The sequence below is a fragment of the Meles meles genome, chromosome 2, assembly GCF_922984935.1.
Source record: "Meles meles chromosome 2, mMelMel3.1 paternal haplotype, whole genome shotgun sequence".
Classification (NCBI taxonomy): domain Eukaryota; kingdom Metazoa; phylum Chordata; class Mammalia; order Carnivora; family Mustelidae; genus Meles; species Meles meles.
The window spans coordinates 192,505,097-192,522,120 of NC_060067.1; the positions used below are offsets into that span (position 1 = coordinate 192,505,097).

The window sequence follows — 17,024 nt, forward strand, 5'->3', positions numbered from 1 at the left end:
TGGGGACGGGGGTCTGGGTAGGTATAGAAAACAAGTTATGATGGAATAGAATGGAGGCGTGGTTATGGTTCTTCAACACCTCACCGGAAGACTAGAGGTTCCTTTCTTTAGGATAGTGCCTGGATGACGGGGGCGTGGTAGGGGAACGTGTGAATCCATTCTTAGTGTTTGCTTAGTGATATTTGCGTTTCCAAACTACTTTAGTGGTAGTCTCCGGTTATGGGTATACTTAAACTTTTTCAGTTCCGAGTGTGAAGGAATAAAGTTAGAACCGCACTGTCTTAAGAGTTTTGTCATTTGTTGGCTAGTTTCTTTCGTTTTTACAACAAGGGTATGTCCCATGAGAATAGTCTAAACCAAAAGAAGTTTAACTCAACAAGTGTTTAAGGATCTATAGTGGTCTTACTAAACTAATGAAAGACATAAATGAAATTCGTGAAACTTTTCCCCTTTCTCAAGGAGCTTACAGTCCATCTGGGTAGATTAAAATGTGCCTATATGAAACAGCTGGAGAAGAATATTTGGATACATTATGTGATGGTAGAAGAAATAAAGGCTTTGAAGTCCTGGACTTCTATTTGTTACTTGTCTGACAGTTTACCTTATCTAGATTGCCTCAGTTTTCTCAGGGGCAAAAATGATATACTAAGTTTGTGTGAGGACTTAGTGAGAAGCATCTGGCCCATTGGTTATCCCCCCAAAAAAGTGCTGGTTCCTAAATCCTGGACCCCACAGGTATAACTAGGTATTGCTCGAGTGTTGCTTATTTTAGATGAAGTAGCATTTCTTTTTCTTTAGGTCACATGAAAGGTCTAAATCTGATATAATGAATCAACTGAGGTTTTCTTTTGCATACCTTGTTCCAAATTGGACCATTTTAGCACATGTCACAGATCTTTTTAAGAAGATTTTATCTATTTATTTGAGAGAGAGAGAGAGCGCAAGTAGGCAGAGCAGCAGGTAGAGGGAGAAGCAGGCTCCCTTTTGAGCAAGGAGCCCGATGTGAGACTCCCAGGACCCTGGGATCACGAGCCAAAGGCAGGTGCTTAACTGACTGAGCCACCCAGGCACCCCTATATGTCAGAAATCTTGTTGCTCAATATACTGCATTATAAATAACCATTAACGGATGATAGTGATATTTATTTCTATGATAATGTACTTATTTAGGTTTAGTCACACATAAAATAGTGCTTGTCTCCCAAATCAACTTTTTCCTGTTTGCCAAATAGTTACTTTTTATTCTGTTTTAGAGTTTTATATGTGCAGAGATCAGTTACCAGACAGACAGTAAAACACAGTCCTATAATGATGTTGTAATTATGAAAACTGACTTTGAACTTTTTTTTTTAAGAAATAAATTTTTTAGGGGCGCCTGGGTGGCTCAGTGAGTTAAAGCCTCTGCTTTTGGCTTGGGTCATGATCCCAGGGTCCTGGGATCGAGCCCTGCATCCTGCTCTCCGCTCAGCGGGAAGCCTGCTTCTCTTCCTCTCTCTCTCTGCCTACTTGTAATCTTTGGCTGTCAAATAAATAAATAAAATCTTAACAAAAAAAAAAAAGTTTTTTAGTTTTGTTGCGGAAATCATAGAAACAGTAAAACTCTTCATGGTATAAAATTGTAACACTCTGTATTCATTTTATGATACTTTCATATTTGTGTGCATAGCACAACAAATTGGTTAAATCTGGTCTTATCTATGTGTAGGATGAGTAGTTAACAGTAATTCTCAGTTGACTCTTGGTTAGAATGGGAGTAATGGGGTTGTCATGGAAAAGTGGTTTTAAAAGAGGAAACTGGAACAATCCCTAGGATGGAAAAGTTTAGAACTTTTAATTCGTTTGTTCCACAAATGTTTTGTTACTTGTCATAGGTCACATGTTAAATACTGGCAAAATTTTGGTGTGGCAGATATCTTTGCCCTTATGGAGCTTACAGTCTAATAGGGAAGGTTAAAGAAGAACAGCAGTAATAACAAAATATCACAACATTAGTAACCTGAAGTTACTGTTATAAACCGTTGTGGAGAGGCAATAGGGATTCTTGTCCTGGTTTTGAGCATTTAAGGAAGTCTTTTTAGGTAGATAGGGATTTAAAGGATGAGTCCAGTCTCTCCAATGAGATTGGAGAGAAGGAATGTTAATGCCTTAATTTCCATTTAACAATGATTTTCCGGTTCCAGAGAATAAATGAAGCCGTTTTAAAGATCTCAGAAGTGGTGTGAAGTCATTTAAATCCTTACGACTTTTAAAAATATTATAGTTCTTTCCAGCAGCAGAATTAAGAATTTTTTCTATCCCGTTTTGGACTGTGATAATATTTGTTTCAGATATGGTTTAGAGACAGTAATGGAATCATTCTATCCACAATTAGGGACATAATCTTCAGTTTCCATTGTTGATGCAGATTCGCAAACTATTTCTAATGCCTTCTTAAGATGGCCATATCAGAGGGACCCAGTCTTTTATTGTTGACTGGAGTTTAAATTTGATTTTCTCTTCTACAGATGAGACCCTTGACCCTGGTTTTCTATTGTTCTAAGGACAACAGTCAAAGCTTTATAAAAAGTATCAATTTAGAGTGGTATTCTTTTAAGTTTAGTTCCCAGTAGTGACATTTTTGTCATAGGGACCAGTATATATTCATGAGATCGCTTTTTTTTTTTTAAGATTTTATTTATTTATTTGACAGAGACAGAGATCACAAGTAGGCAGAGAGGCAGGCAGAGGGAGAGGGAGAAGCAGGCTCCCCGCCTAGCAGAGAGCCCGATGTGGGACTTGATCCCAGGACCCTGAGATCATGACCCGAGCCAAAGGCAGAGGCTTTAACCCACTGAGCCACCCAGGCGCCCCCATGAGATCGCTTTTTAAAAAAAAGCTTAGATGAAGTGTTGTTTTTTTTTTTTAAAAAGGCTTTTACAAAACGTTGAATTCCAGGGTTTCATGGTACCTACTTTAAATTGATGGGATTTTGAAATAGCCTTCCTAGGTAGTTAATTAACATAAAGATTAGGATATGTAAAATGAGGCACTTCAGTATCAAATCTAGCAAAATATGTATTACAGTTATGCTTTCTTTTGACTTGGATGGTATCACAACAACACACATTTAACCATGTAAAGTTTGCCTAAGTCATTCCAGACTCTTCTGACTTTTCAGCATGACCATGCTTGTCTTTTTTTTCTTTACCACTGTACAAATGAAGTTCCTACACCTCAAAAAAAAAAAAAAAAAAAAAAAAAAGACACAGATAACACTGTGTCCTCTAAACCCATCCATGGCTAAGAAAACAGTCAGCGTGCTTCAGCCCTAGGGTGGGAATCTATTTTGTACTTAACATTGTCTGGCAAGCTCATCGATTACACTTTCTAGCAAATGCCCAGCCTCGAGGTAGAAGGCTCTAATTTGGTAAAAGGTATTAGCTTATAAATGTCTTCTCAGTTTCTCTTTTTCTGGTCTTTTCTTAAAACCTTGTGCTTTGTTTAAGGTATCCTTTAAAACAAAAGTTACATTGAACTTTTAGTTGGAAAGGTGTGCTAAGTTTCTCTTACAGTTAATGATATTCTTTGGAGCAAATGATTTAAAGAACAAAATAGCTGTTTGTAAGATACTATGTAGAAGTTCGTAACAGGAAAACTGGTCAACAGGAGAGTGTTTGCATAAATTAAAATGCTGTATAATTTCTGTTACATATCTATCTGCTTGTATATTCCTCTTTCCATCAGTCTGTCTTATATTTTGAGCATGTCCCTGCTCAAATTTCAAGCATCTGTGCAGCTTCCCCTGACGACACCAGTATATGCATGTTATTATCTAGAGTTCAGTGTTTGTTCCCAGATTTGTCTTTTAGTGTAAAGACTATACAAATCTTATTTGTGCATTCGTTGAGTTTTGACAGATGCGAGCACCTGTGCAACTCAGACCCTTATGGAAAGGCGTCATAACCTCAGAAAGCTTCCTCGTGCTGTTTTCCTAAGTCCCTGTCCCAGATACAAACACTGTTCTTTTTGTCCACTCTAGATTACGAGTTGCCTGTTTTAGAAGTTCATATAAATGGAATTATATAATTCCATAATTCCAAATATAATTATATAATATTTACTCTTTTTCTGCAAGATTTATTTGGTCAGTTAATATTTTTGATGTTGTAATGTATCAGTAGCTCCTTTTCCCTGCTGGGTAGTATGTCATTATGTAAATGTGCTACACCTGGTTTATTCCTTCTCCTATTGATGAACTTTTAGGCTATTTCCAGCTTTGAGCTGTTATGAATAACGCTGCTGTGAACATTACTGTAAAAATTTTTTTTGTGGGCATAGATTTTCTTTCTCTTGTGCAAATACCTAGTATTGAAACTACTGGGGCTCAGGGTAGGTAAATACTCAGTTTTGTAAGAAACTTCCCAAAGTGGATGTACCATTTTACATTCTCATTAACAATATATGAAAGTTCTACTCACCATTTCCTGTTCTTAGATATTTCAGTTTTAACCCCCCTGGTGGGAATGTGTGGCATCTCATGGTGATTTTATTTTGCATTTCCCTGAAGTCTAATGTTGAAGACTTTTTCATGTGTTCAGTTGCCGTTTATATATCTTTTATGAAGTTTTGTCTTTTTTGAATTGGATAAAGTTTACTTTTACTTGGTTTATCTTTTTATTGTTGAGTTTTAGGAGTCCTTTGCTAGCTACACATTATACATGTTGTGTTGATCCATTTTTAGTAGGTCCTTTGAACAGATGTTTTAAATTTAAATTTATTAAATTTATGTCATTTATATATTTATTTTATAGTTATTATTTCCTGTGACCTATGCCCTGGATAAGAACTTCCACCTGTTCCCAAGTAACAAAAATATGTTTCTTACTAAAAACTTCATGGTTTTAGCATTTACATTTAGGTTTGTGATCACCCATATGTTTATTGTTATCTTTGAGCTTGAGTTTGAGGTGGTTTGTTTGTTTGTTTATCTGTGTGGCTATCCAGTTTTGTTTTTTTTTTTTTTTTTTAATTTTTAGGACCATTTCTTGAAGAGGTTTTTTTCCCTATTGGATGGCTTTTTTTCCATTGCCAAGAATCAGATGTTTGTATAATTGGGGATCTATACCCAGACTTTTTATTCTGTCTTACTTATCTCTCTATTTTTATGTCAGAATTACATTGCCTGGGTAACTGTAGCTTTGTAGTTAGTTTTGAAGTTGACAGTGTGAATGTTCCAACTTGACTCAGCTCTTTCAAGATGCTTTGGATTTCCTAGGTCTGTTGAACTTTCATTGAAATTTCAGCATCACATTGTCAGTTCTACAGCATGGCATGCTGAGCTGATAATTGGGGTTATGTTGAATCTATAGGTCAGTTTGGGAAAAATTGACATCTTAAGAATATCGAGTCTTCCAATCCATGACCATTACTTAGCCATTTACTTTTTCTCAGCAGTTTTCATAAATTCTAGTGTGGGGAGCCTTTCATGAGATTTTTTTATTCCAATTTTTAAAAGAAAATTATTATTTCTAATAGTTCTTTTATAGATTATTTAGGATTTTATTAAAGAATCATATCTTCAAATAGAGGCAGTTATGACATATTTGTTTTTCTTGATAATGTTGAAAAAAATGGTGAGGGTGGACATCTTTGTCTTGTTCCAACTCTTAGGGGAAAAATGTTGAGTATTTCCCCATTAAGTATGATGTTAGCTTTAAGTTTTTCATAGCTATCCTTTATCAAATAGAGGAAGCTTTCTTTCATTTCTGGTTTGTTGAGTGGGTTTATCATAAAAAGGTGTTGAATTTTATCAAATGCCCTTTCTGCATATTTCGAGATAACCATATGGGCTTTCTCCTTTATTCTTTTAATATATTGCATTACATTTATGAAATGGTAAGTCAACTTTGTATTCTTGGGGTAGACACTATTTGGTCATGATGTCTATTATCTTTTTTATATATTCCTAGATTTTGTTTGCTAATGTTCTGTTAAAGATTTTTGCTTAGATCTAAGTTTATGAGAAATATTGGTCTGTAATTTTCTTATCTTTTTTTTTTTTTTTTTTTTTTTTTTGTAATGACTTTGTCAGGTTTTGGCATTAGGGTTATTCTACCTTCCAAATAAAATGTATTTGAAAGTGTTTCTTTCTTTTTATTCTGAATGGTTTTTTTGGACACTTGCCATCATTCTCCTTAAATATTCGATAGAATCACCCAATGAAACTAACTAAACCATAGTTTTCTTTGTGGGAAGACTTTTGATACTGAATTTAATTTCTTTAATAGGTAGATGGCTAAGATAGTTATTATCCCTCAATTTTGGTGAGTTATATTTTTCAAGGAATTTGTTTATTTTGTCTGAGTTGTTGAATTTGTTTGCATAGGTGTGCTTACAACATTCTGTTTTATTATTGTTATTTTGTCTGTAAAAGCTAATGAGATAAACTCCTTTATTATTTTTCATACTGATAATTTGTGTTTTCTTTGATTAGACTAGCCAGAGTGTTTATCAGTTCTGTTGATCTTTTCATAGTACCAACTTTCAGCTGTGTTAATTTTGTCCATTGTTTGTTCTCTTAATTCCTCCTTTCTACTTATTTTGATTTTACTGTATTAGTTACTTGTTGCTGTTTTTGAAATAGCCCAAAACTTAAGAGCTTAAAGTAATGAACATTTATTATTTCATAGTTGCTTTGGGTCAGGATTCCAGGTGTGGGTCAGGAATCTGGGCATGACTTAGCTATGTCTCTGGCTCAAGATCTCTCGTTTGACTTCAGTCAAAATGTGGGTTGAGGCTGTGGTGTTATCTGAAGGCTTGACGGAGGGCAGAATCTGCTTCCAAACTGTTCATGTGATTGTTAACAGGATTTATTTCATTGGCGGTTGTTGGACTGCGGTCTTTCTCTCAGTTCCATAGAGTAGCTCACAATATGACATTTGACTTCTTTCAGAGCCAGCAAGTGAGAGAACAAAAGAGGTCAAGCAAGATGGAAGCTAGAGTCTTTTTAAAATGTAATATTACAAGTATTCCCTCATCAACTTTTGTAGTATTCTGTTAGCTAGAAGTTAAACAGTAGGACCAGCCTGTATTAAAAGGGAGAGGATTACACAAGGGCATATATAATGGGAGATGGAGGTCATTGGGAGCCATCTTAGTAACTATATTGCACATTTACTTTGTTTTTCTCTCATAAATTTCATTTAGTTTTAGTGCTGCAAGTAAATGTGTGAAAGATAGTCCCCAGAGATGACTACCATATATTCTTCCTCTTTATGTGTATGTATACTGTATCACTTATCAAAAGGTGGAGGCTTTTTCCTTCCACCTGTATTTGAGTTGGTTTTGTGATTTGCCAGGATGAATGGAATGTGGCAGTTTTGCTGTGTAACACCTGAGCCTTCAGAGATCTTAAGTTTTCACTTTCATGCGTTGGGAATTTTCTTGAACCCAGCCACCATGCTTTTAGAAGGACCATGGAGAAGTAAGGCTTGTGGCTTTCAGCCAGAACCCACTGCCATTTTAACCATTTTTAAGTGTTAGTTCATTGTCAGTAAGTACATTCACAGTGTTATACAACCATCGCCACTGTCCATTTCCAGAACTTTTCATCATCTCAAATATAATATCATATCATCTTGTGTCCATTTAAACACTAACTGCTCATTCCCAGTGATATAATATAATATCATCTTGTGTCCATTTAAACACAAACTGCTCATTCCTACCTTACCCCAAACCCTGGGAACTGTCACCTATTCTTTTTTTTTTTTTTTTTTAAGATTTTATTTATTTATTTGACAGACAGAGATCACAAGTAGGCAGAGAGGCAGGCAGAGAGAGAGAGAGTGGGAGGGGGGAAGCAGGCTCCCCGCTGAGCAGAGAGCCCGATGTGTGGCTCGATCCCAGGACCCTGGGATCATGACCTGAGCTGAAGGCAGAGGCTTTAACCCACTGAGCCACCCAGGCGCCCTGTCACATACTCTTGAATCCTTTTTAAAAAAATATATCTCATTTTTTTTCTTTCGCTTAAAAAAAATGCTCTCCTTTTATCCACCATTTTTCTTAAGGCAAGAGTTGGGAAACTTATTCTATAAGTGACTGGACAGTAAATATTTCAGGCTCTGTGCCCTGTGTGGTCTCTGTTTCAGTTGTTTCAACTACTCAGCTCTACTTTTGTGTCATGAAAGTATCCATAGACAATACATAAATGAGTGGGTGTGATTTGCTCCAATAAAGCATTATTTATAAAAGCAAGTGACAGCCATATTTGGTGCATGGGTTGGAGTTTGCTGATCGCCATCACAAGGCATTCACTGGGGTATTTTTATTCTCTGGGGTATTTTTTCCCTTTTATTTTCCTTCTTGTTTGGTTTTTACTTCTGAAATGATTTTTTAAAAAAAATTTTGAACTATTTTCTGAGTTCTGTCATCTTATTTTTAATTCAGATATATGCTACTCTTTCATATGTCGCATCATTTTCATGTTGCCTTTTAGCCAGTATTGAAGTAGTAGGTCATAAATTTCTAAGTGTTTTCTTCTGGCGTGCATTGTCTGTAGGGATGTTAATCTCTCAAATTCTTCTTATTAAAAAGTCTGCATGGGATTTCACCTCAATTTTTTTTCCATGGCTTATTTTTATAGAAATTAATAAATAATATCAAGAATAATAATACAAGTCTGAGATGTTGAGCATTAACTCCTCTTTTTCTCATGTTGGACATGCAGGTCTTATCTAGGATAGATGAAGTCTCTCTATAAGGTTCATGTCTTGGAGTAGTAGTATTTAAACCATGAAATATCACCAATTTATATCTCAGCTTATATAGCCTCTGTACCACTTTTTAGGAACATTTACCAGAGATATTCTGTGAAGGGCTTTTTTATAATAAAATGGTTTCCTCATAGTCTATGTAGATTTTTTGACAAGAAGTTTTGTCTACTCTTCTGTCTTTTCTTTCCCTTGGGGCATCCCGTTCCTTCCAAAGGAGCTGTATAGATCCCAGCTAGGTATTCATTCCTTCCAGACCTCAAGTGATTCTTTGACAGTTATTTGGCAGATAGAAGCAGTATCATCAGGGGCTACATTAGGAGCATGCATATGTTTAAAAATGGGATCTTAAGCTTAGATCTCAGGAGAAGAAATAATCAAGGAATGTAACTGATGCTAAGAAAAAACATAGTAGTGCTAGGTTTTGGAAAGGAATAAACATGGTCATGAGTTTTGTGATCAGTTGCACAAGACTAGCTTGTTCTTGAATGTCTTTAATAGCTTCCTTTTGCTTTACAAAAAAGAAATCTTTTGGGCCGTTCCCTATAAAATATGCAGTAGATAAACTCGAAGAGATCAGTGTCTCTTAAATTCTTATTTTTTCCCACATATCAAGGTCCTTAAAGTTACTTTGACTTATGTTTATTTCTCTGATAGAAATACCCAGGAAGGTAGGATGTAGTCGTGATCATGGGATTTCCATTAAAGTTTAGGTACTCGGGATAATTTTGAGGGTTGTTTTCTAAAAATTATTTTTTGAGTAACTGAGAAAAGGTAGGAGTTTTTGGTTTTGTGCGCTTGCTGGGTTTTCCTTTTAAGGCTTCATCAGATGTCCAAGATTGCTTTTTCTTACAGTGAGTTGCTAGGTTCTTTGTCAAGTGGAAACTTGTTTTGCCTGTTTGTTCAGTTATCTGTGGAAAGAATTAAAACTGTGAGTTTAAATCCCACCCCAACACCCCCCGGCCCTGCCTTTTTTTGGAGCCTGTCAGCTCCCTATTCAATTTAAACTAATGTGCTTTCTAATTGTGAAAAAAAAAAAAGAAAAAATGATGTAAAGTTTTCTCTCTCTTCTATGTCTTCTTGATGTAACGAAAAGTACACTAATGGTTGGTAGTCGCTGCTTTTCTTGTTTGTTTGACTTGCAACTTTTTTCTTATATGGTAGATTTATTTTTTTAAAAAGTGAAGAGGCATTTGGTAGATGATTTGTATTAACTATAAACTGCATTTACTGATCGACCAAAAATTCTTAAAGCTAAAATCCTGCATCATCACTTACAGTTTAAAAATAACCTATTACCCAGTTGTAATGCTTTTGAAAAGCTAGGATATGCCCAGTTGATGCCTGATGCTCAGTTAATGCCCAGTTATAATGCTATAACTAGACACCAGAAAGGTCAGATGCCTTCGTTCTGATATATTCACCAGCCGTGGAAACCATTTTTTTTTTTTTAATTTTATTTATTTATTTGACAGAGAGAGAGTTAACAAGTAGGCAGAGAAGCAGGCAGGGAGAGGGGGAAGCAGGCTCCCCGCTAAGCAGAGAGTCCGATGCGGGGCCCGATCCCAGGATCCTGAGATACTGACCTGAGCTGAAGGCAGAGGCTTGACCCACTGAGCCACTCAGGTGCCCCCGTGGAAACCATTTTGACATTCTCATCCATCTTGTTAGTAAGATGTGCAGTTCTCCCTTTCCAAAAGCTCATGCTGTTCTCATGTTGACAACTTTTTTTCTTTTTTAAGAAGAAATGACATGGGATTACAGCTAGTGAATAAATGAATACATTTAAGCTATTTTCTCCCCTAATGTCTTGAGAAAAGATGCCAACCTATGCTTTTCTTCTTTGTAGGGAAATATTCTTATTTGGAAAAAAAAAAAGTTTAGGACTAATATAAAAATTGGTAGTAAGTTATCAAAAACTTGGTTGCCCTCCTCCCCCAAAATACACCCAAATTTAACAGTAGTAAAGTATAATTGTTACCCTATTAGAATCTTAAAACAAAAGCAGATAGATTTGTAGTATGTACTAAGAGCAGTTCAGTGTTTAATTCATTGAATCGCTTCTAGTATGTGCTTTATAAATATTTGAGAAAGTGAACTTTGTAAGTTAATGCTTCTGATTTCTCATCTTCTTTCTTAAATGTATAAATAATAATCCTTGTATATTAGTCCAGTCCTTTGTCATTAAAGTGCTTTCACTGCTCTCTTGGCACAGATATGAATGAACTTAGTTTTGATATTATTACTAAATAATAGTATAAAAACTAATAGAAATAGTAAGAATTGTCTGGGAGTGACTTTTGTGCTTTCCCTGTGTAATTTTATTTAATCCTTACAGCAGCAAGCATACAAGGTAGGGTTTTTTGTTTTGTTTTGTTTTGTTTTTAAGATGAAGCAGCTGAGACTCAGAGAGTTATGTCTTGTCCAAGGTCACAAAGCTCTTAAGTGATGGAGCCAGATATAGTGTTTTCCTTGAAGTGACAGGCTCACTTTGTTCATTCTCAGGAGACTGTCTGCCAGATACACAAGTCAAACAGAGCTCAAGCAGTTGCATAAGTATTGTTCCTCAAGACAACCGTATTTTGGTTATCTGTAAGTGATTAATGTGTGTTTCTCATTTTGTCATAAGAATATTAAAAAGGATGTGTGCTCTAGGGTTGAGTTTAGTAAAATTAATATTTATATTTTCATGACATTTTTAAGTGAAACTGGTCCCCCCCCCCCCTTTTAAACTGTGAGGACCTGGTGGTAAAGAATGCAATGACTATTAGTATAGTTTGGTGCCACTTCTTGGTTCAAGCCAAGATGTCGGCAGTTTCACCTGCCATCGCCATTGTATCACCAAGAGCACCGTGAGTACATCTTCCAGATGACCAGCACATGATGTTACAAAATCGTGTAGTATCAGTGTGTTGGTATCAAAAAAGTCAAAATCGTTTTAGTATTATTTTGTAAATAGCTTTGACTTTTCAGACTCCCAGAAAAGTCTCAGGGACCTCCAGACCTACCCACCACACTCTGAAAGCTCCTGAGCTTATGTAAGTGGTTCTTAATTTTGTTAACACTCTTTTGAGAATCTGATGAAAGCCATGAACATTCTCCCCAGAAAGATGAACAGCAAATTTTACATGTAATTTTCAGAGGATTACAAACATCTAGAAGCACTAGAGGTATATGGTTCTTAAACTGCATCAGAATCACCCGAAGGGCTTGTTGAAACAGGTTGCTAAGACCACACTCCCAAAATTTCTCATTGAGTTGGTCTGAGAATTTGCATTTTTAACAAGTCTAATGTAACGCTGATGTTGATGTTCACTTTGTGAGTAGTGATTTTAACCCTAGACCAATTAAGTCAAATCCCAGAAGTAGTAGCAAGGCTCTTGCTTTTTACAAATCTCCGCTGGTGATTCTCACATGCAGAGTTGAGAATCACTGTTTGAGGATACGTGTAACATGGATTAAAACTCCCAAATCTAGTGATATTAAGAACATCTAATGTTTGTAAAACCTTTTATGTTTTAGGAAGTATTTTGACAATTGTGACTCACTGACTACTTAAGAGCCTATAATGTAGTTATTACCTCTGAGAAAAACCTGGCTTGGTATTCAAGAAATTGTAGTTTCATGGTTGTTTGGGTTTTGAGTCTAGGAAGTGAACTGAAAGGGTGATCACTGAAAGTTTTTAAGACAATGCTATACAGGGCGCCTGGGTGGCTCAGTGGTTAAGCCGCTGCCTTCGGCCTGGGTCATGATCTCGGGGTCCTGGGATCGAGTCCCACATCGGGCTCTCTGATCGGCAGGGAGTGTGCTTCCCTCTCTCTCTCTGTCTGCCTCTCTGCCTACTTGTAATCTCTGTCTGTCAAATAAATAAATAAAAATCTTAAAAAAAAAAAAAGACAATGCTATACATATATTCCTAGAGAGTTTTTGTATATAGATATATGTGTTATGAAATTTACTTTACTAAAAGGTTCTACTAATTTATGTTATGACCAAACCCTTGACAACACCAGCTGAAACCCCTGTCTTGTGTCATCAGAGTCACTACTCCTGTACCACCCATAGATTAGTTTTGTTTACTTTTGAACTAGGTATGAATGATATTAGATAGTATATACTATATTCTGCGTGACTCCTCTCTCTTGCATAGTTGTAGTTGGTTCATTTTCACTGTTAGAAAGAATGCCATGGTTTGAATATCCGCTACGTATCTGATCTAGTGGTGATGATCATGTTCTTGTGAATATTGCTCCTCTGAACATTTTTGTACGTTTCTGAACATCATCATTTAAAACATATCTCTTAACTTTCTGATTAAAAAACAGTTCATGTTTTAATATGCATTTCTTTGATTATATCTGGAGTACCTGATTTAACTTTTTTAAATAATTGATATTTCCTTTTTAGTGAATTGTTTTCTTCCCTTACACTTTTTTTAACCTTTTGATGTTTTTCTTATCATTGCAGATATTTTCCATGTTTGTTTTTTAATTTTATTTACAACCTTTTCAAACCGGTTGCCTTTAAATTTTTTCTTTTTGTTTTCTTCCATTTTATGTTTAAAAAGGTATTTCCATTCTGAAATCATGCAAATGTCCACCTCAATTTTTTTATGGCTTCATTTTCTTATTTTGTACCTTAATCTCTTTTGAATTTATTTTGCTATATACTAAGAAGTAAGGATTTTAAGTTTTGTGTTTTTTTTTTCCTAAGCAGGTAGCCCGTTTCCTTGAGCCCTTTATTGTATAATAAGTACAACCATTAAAATAAAAATGAAGATGAAGTCTCTTAATTATAGTTGAAAGCAGAGGTATTCATTAGGGAACATTTTGCTTCTTTTTCTTTGAGTCCTCGTTAACTGTGTGATTAATTCATTGTGCTGTATTTGACCTTTCTGTTTCTACTTTTATAGTGAAAGTATCTTCTGCAATAATACATTGAAATAAATGAAAGTAGATTAAAAACCAGTGGAATTTCAGGAGTCCTTAGCTTTTCTGTCTATCTTCTAGAATTGACGTATATACAGATATATTTTGCAGTTTTCTTTTTTTTTAAAATATTTTATTTATTTGACAGACAGAGACCACAAGTAGGCAGAGAGGCAGGCAGAGAGAGAGGAGGAAGCAGGCTCCCTGTAGAGCAGAGAGCCTGATGCGGGGCTCGATCCCAGGACCCTGAGATCATGACCTGAGCTAAAGGCAGAGGCTTTAACCCACTGAGCCACCCAGGCAGGCGCCCTATTTTGCAGTTTTCTGATACCTAAATTTGCATTGCAGAAATTTTGAATTATGCTGCTTTGATAGGGAACAGTCATAGTCTAACCCCCTGACATACAGAATTTAAAGGATTTTTAATTCTGATACATTGGTTTTGAAGGATGATCCTGCTTCTCCATGATTTTTGTGGTAGAAAATTAGTTGATTCCATATTGTTGCCTGTTACAGAATCTTTATTACTACCTCTCCGAACCATTCTGAACTTATTTTGGGTACTTGAATGTATAAAGCATTTCTCACCTCTTGAGCTTTGGATATACTCTATCTTGTCCTCCTTGGGACATTTATTCTAATCCTTTTTTCTGCTTAACTACTTATTCTGTAGAATTTAACTCAGGATATCACTTCATTGGGGATGTTTTCCTACCCCTGGCTCAGTTAAATTTGTATGGCTGTGTGCTCTTTGTAACCTACATGTTGCAATTATTTGCTAGAATGTTCATTGTTTAGTGTTCCTGGAGATCACATACACACACACACCCACCCACCCTTAAATCCATTTTTCATCATACTGAAGTATTTTGATGAAATCACTTTCAACTAGTATCTTTTTGTGTTCAGCTTTGAGATTTTACGTATCTGAGATTAATTTTACTCTTTCATGTAAATGAAAAACTGGCTACATATGAAATTAAGCATCAAAATGCTTTTCCTTAAAATTAAGAAGGTTGACTTTAGTCTGAAGTCAGAAAATTTGTCTTTTCTTGCTGAAAGGTTTAAATATTTCATTGCCTTTAATATTGCCAGGTTTAAATATTTCATTGCCTTTAATATTGCCAGATTGCACATAACATGTCTGTCCATTCTGTTTAGTGCTTTACGAACTCTTATTAATCTGAAACTTTATATTTTCCTTTAATTATAAGAAGTACTGTCATTATTTCTATGTATGAATAAATCTTATCTTCCCATCCTCTACCTTTCCTCCTCCTCTTTATCCCTATCAGATACTTATGGGCTAGTTCTTCAACCTTTTTTTTTTTTTTTAATCAGGAATTTATTCTTTATTTCATTACTATTCAATCAATTCATTTTATATTTTGATTTTTCCACTTACATTTTTCATGACAATATTTCCAGTTGGTTTTACCTGATTGATTTTTGTGCTCATGTCATGCTTTCAGTATTCTCCATTATTTTCTCCTGAAGCATTTAATTTGACAGTTTTAAACGTCTTTTTTTTTTTTTTTGGTCTATTAATTCTGCTTTTGGTTTATTGTTCTTTCATGGTGCTTGCACTCCTCAGACATGCTATTTTCCACTGTGAGCTTACATTCCCTTAAAACTAACAGTTGGGCCAGTATTGCATTGTTATGGGAGAATGGGTTTGATAGGGGTCAGGTTTAGGGGTTGTGAAAGCCTGCGTTCTGTTTTGGTCCTCCAGGTGTTTTGGGGTAAATAGGGACATGCCTCAGGGTAGAAAGGCTCTAGGTGGAATTTTTGCGCAGTTCTGCCCTGGTTGCGCACAATTTCTCTCATCCTTATCTTTTCAAAGTGTTGTCACTTTCAGTGTAATTGCCTAATTGGGAGTCTACCTCTACTTTCCTTCCCACCTCAGCTAAGTTCTACTATTTTACATTGGTGTTACTCCTTTTCTGTTGGCTAGAACTGGGCTGGAAGTAACTGCTTTTATATTCCACAGTGGGATAGGGGACAGTGTGACTGTGTTGAGGAGTAAAAGGACACAATTAGGACATTTTCCTCTTGTTTCTCCTCTGTCCAGGATACCTGATCTATCTCTTAAGCTGATGTTTCTTCTCACAGCGATACCGAAACATTTTCTTTTTCTTCCTTAAGGGATGATTTCTTACACTGTTTTGTTGTTGTTGTTTAGGTTGGAATCTGAGATTCATCTCTTCCCTTCTGCTTCTCACTTTGGTTTGGGGAAGGCATATATTCTTGACTACACTTGCTAATTAATACTATTTTATCTAACTGTAAGTGCTTTTCTAAATCAAGTTCTAAAAAGTGGAAAAATTAATTGGTGAGATTCTTCCTTTGACAGATGAAAAACATGGAACTTCATTGACATTGAAGTAATTCTGTAGTTTGTTTTCTAAATTGTTATTTTAGAAACAGCAGGTTGATAATGCTGAAAAAAGTAGGTTCTTCTTTTATTTTACAGTCTAATTTTTTTCTAATGTTTTTAGACAGAATAATGAACAATTTACATAAGTCATTATGTGCCTTTTTATCCATCACAGCTTAGCTTTTGTGGTTTCCTTTTATATCAGGAAAAACAGTGATATATGTGAGAGTTCATGAGTTATTTCCTAAATATTCTCAAACTTATTTTGCTCTTACTTTGAGTATCTTTTGATTATAATTATATCTTTCTACCCTTAAGGAAAAAAATTAAAATAAATAAATATGGGAGATGTAATATAAATTTTCTCATTGAGTATATAAGTGTAGGTCAATGGATTTCATAGTTTAAATGATATACAGTGGTTGTTGCTTTTGTTGACAGTCTAATTAGGTAAAAAGTACCTTTAGGCTATAACTTTTTACCATAAATAATAATATCACTTTAAAATACTCCAAACACCTTAGGTTTCTCATGTTTTATTATGTTTCAGAAATCATAGTTGTTAGTTACAAGATTTAATATTGGTCAGTGTTGTTCCTTGGAAGCTTTAATTTTAGTAGGTTTAAAATATTGAACATAGGGGCGCCTGGGTGGCTCAATCATTAGGAGTCTGCCTTCCACTCAGGTCATGATCCTAGGGTCCTGGGATTGAGCCCCACAACAGGCTCCCTGCCCAATAGGAAGCCTGCTTCTCCCCTCTCTCACCCACCCCCCTTTCTTACTGTGCCTCTCTCTGTCAAATAAATTAATAAAATCTTAAAAAAAGAAATGTCGAACATAAATGAAACAATTTTCTATCTCTAAACTTGGACTTGGTGAATAGATGCCAGATGACCTTACATTTGACATTGAAACGTTTTTGAATGCCCTTAATTTAAGCTCTAACATTAGAATAAGGAAAACAGTTAA

General features: G+C 35.4%; 1 protein-coding gene across 2 annotated transcripts in view; it reads left to right on the top strand.

The window, feature by feature from the left end:
- The window catches only part of TNKS (tankyrase), a 210,244-nt gene that overhangs the window by 4,380 nt on the left and 188,840 nt on the right, over window positions 1-17,024 (top strand). The gene's annotated exons all lie outside the window — the stretch shown is intronic.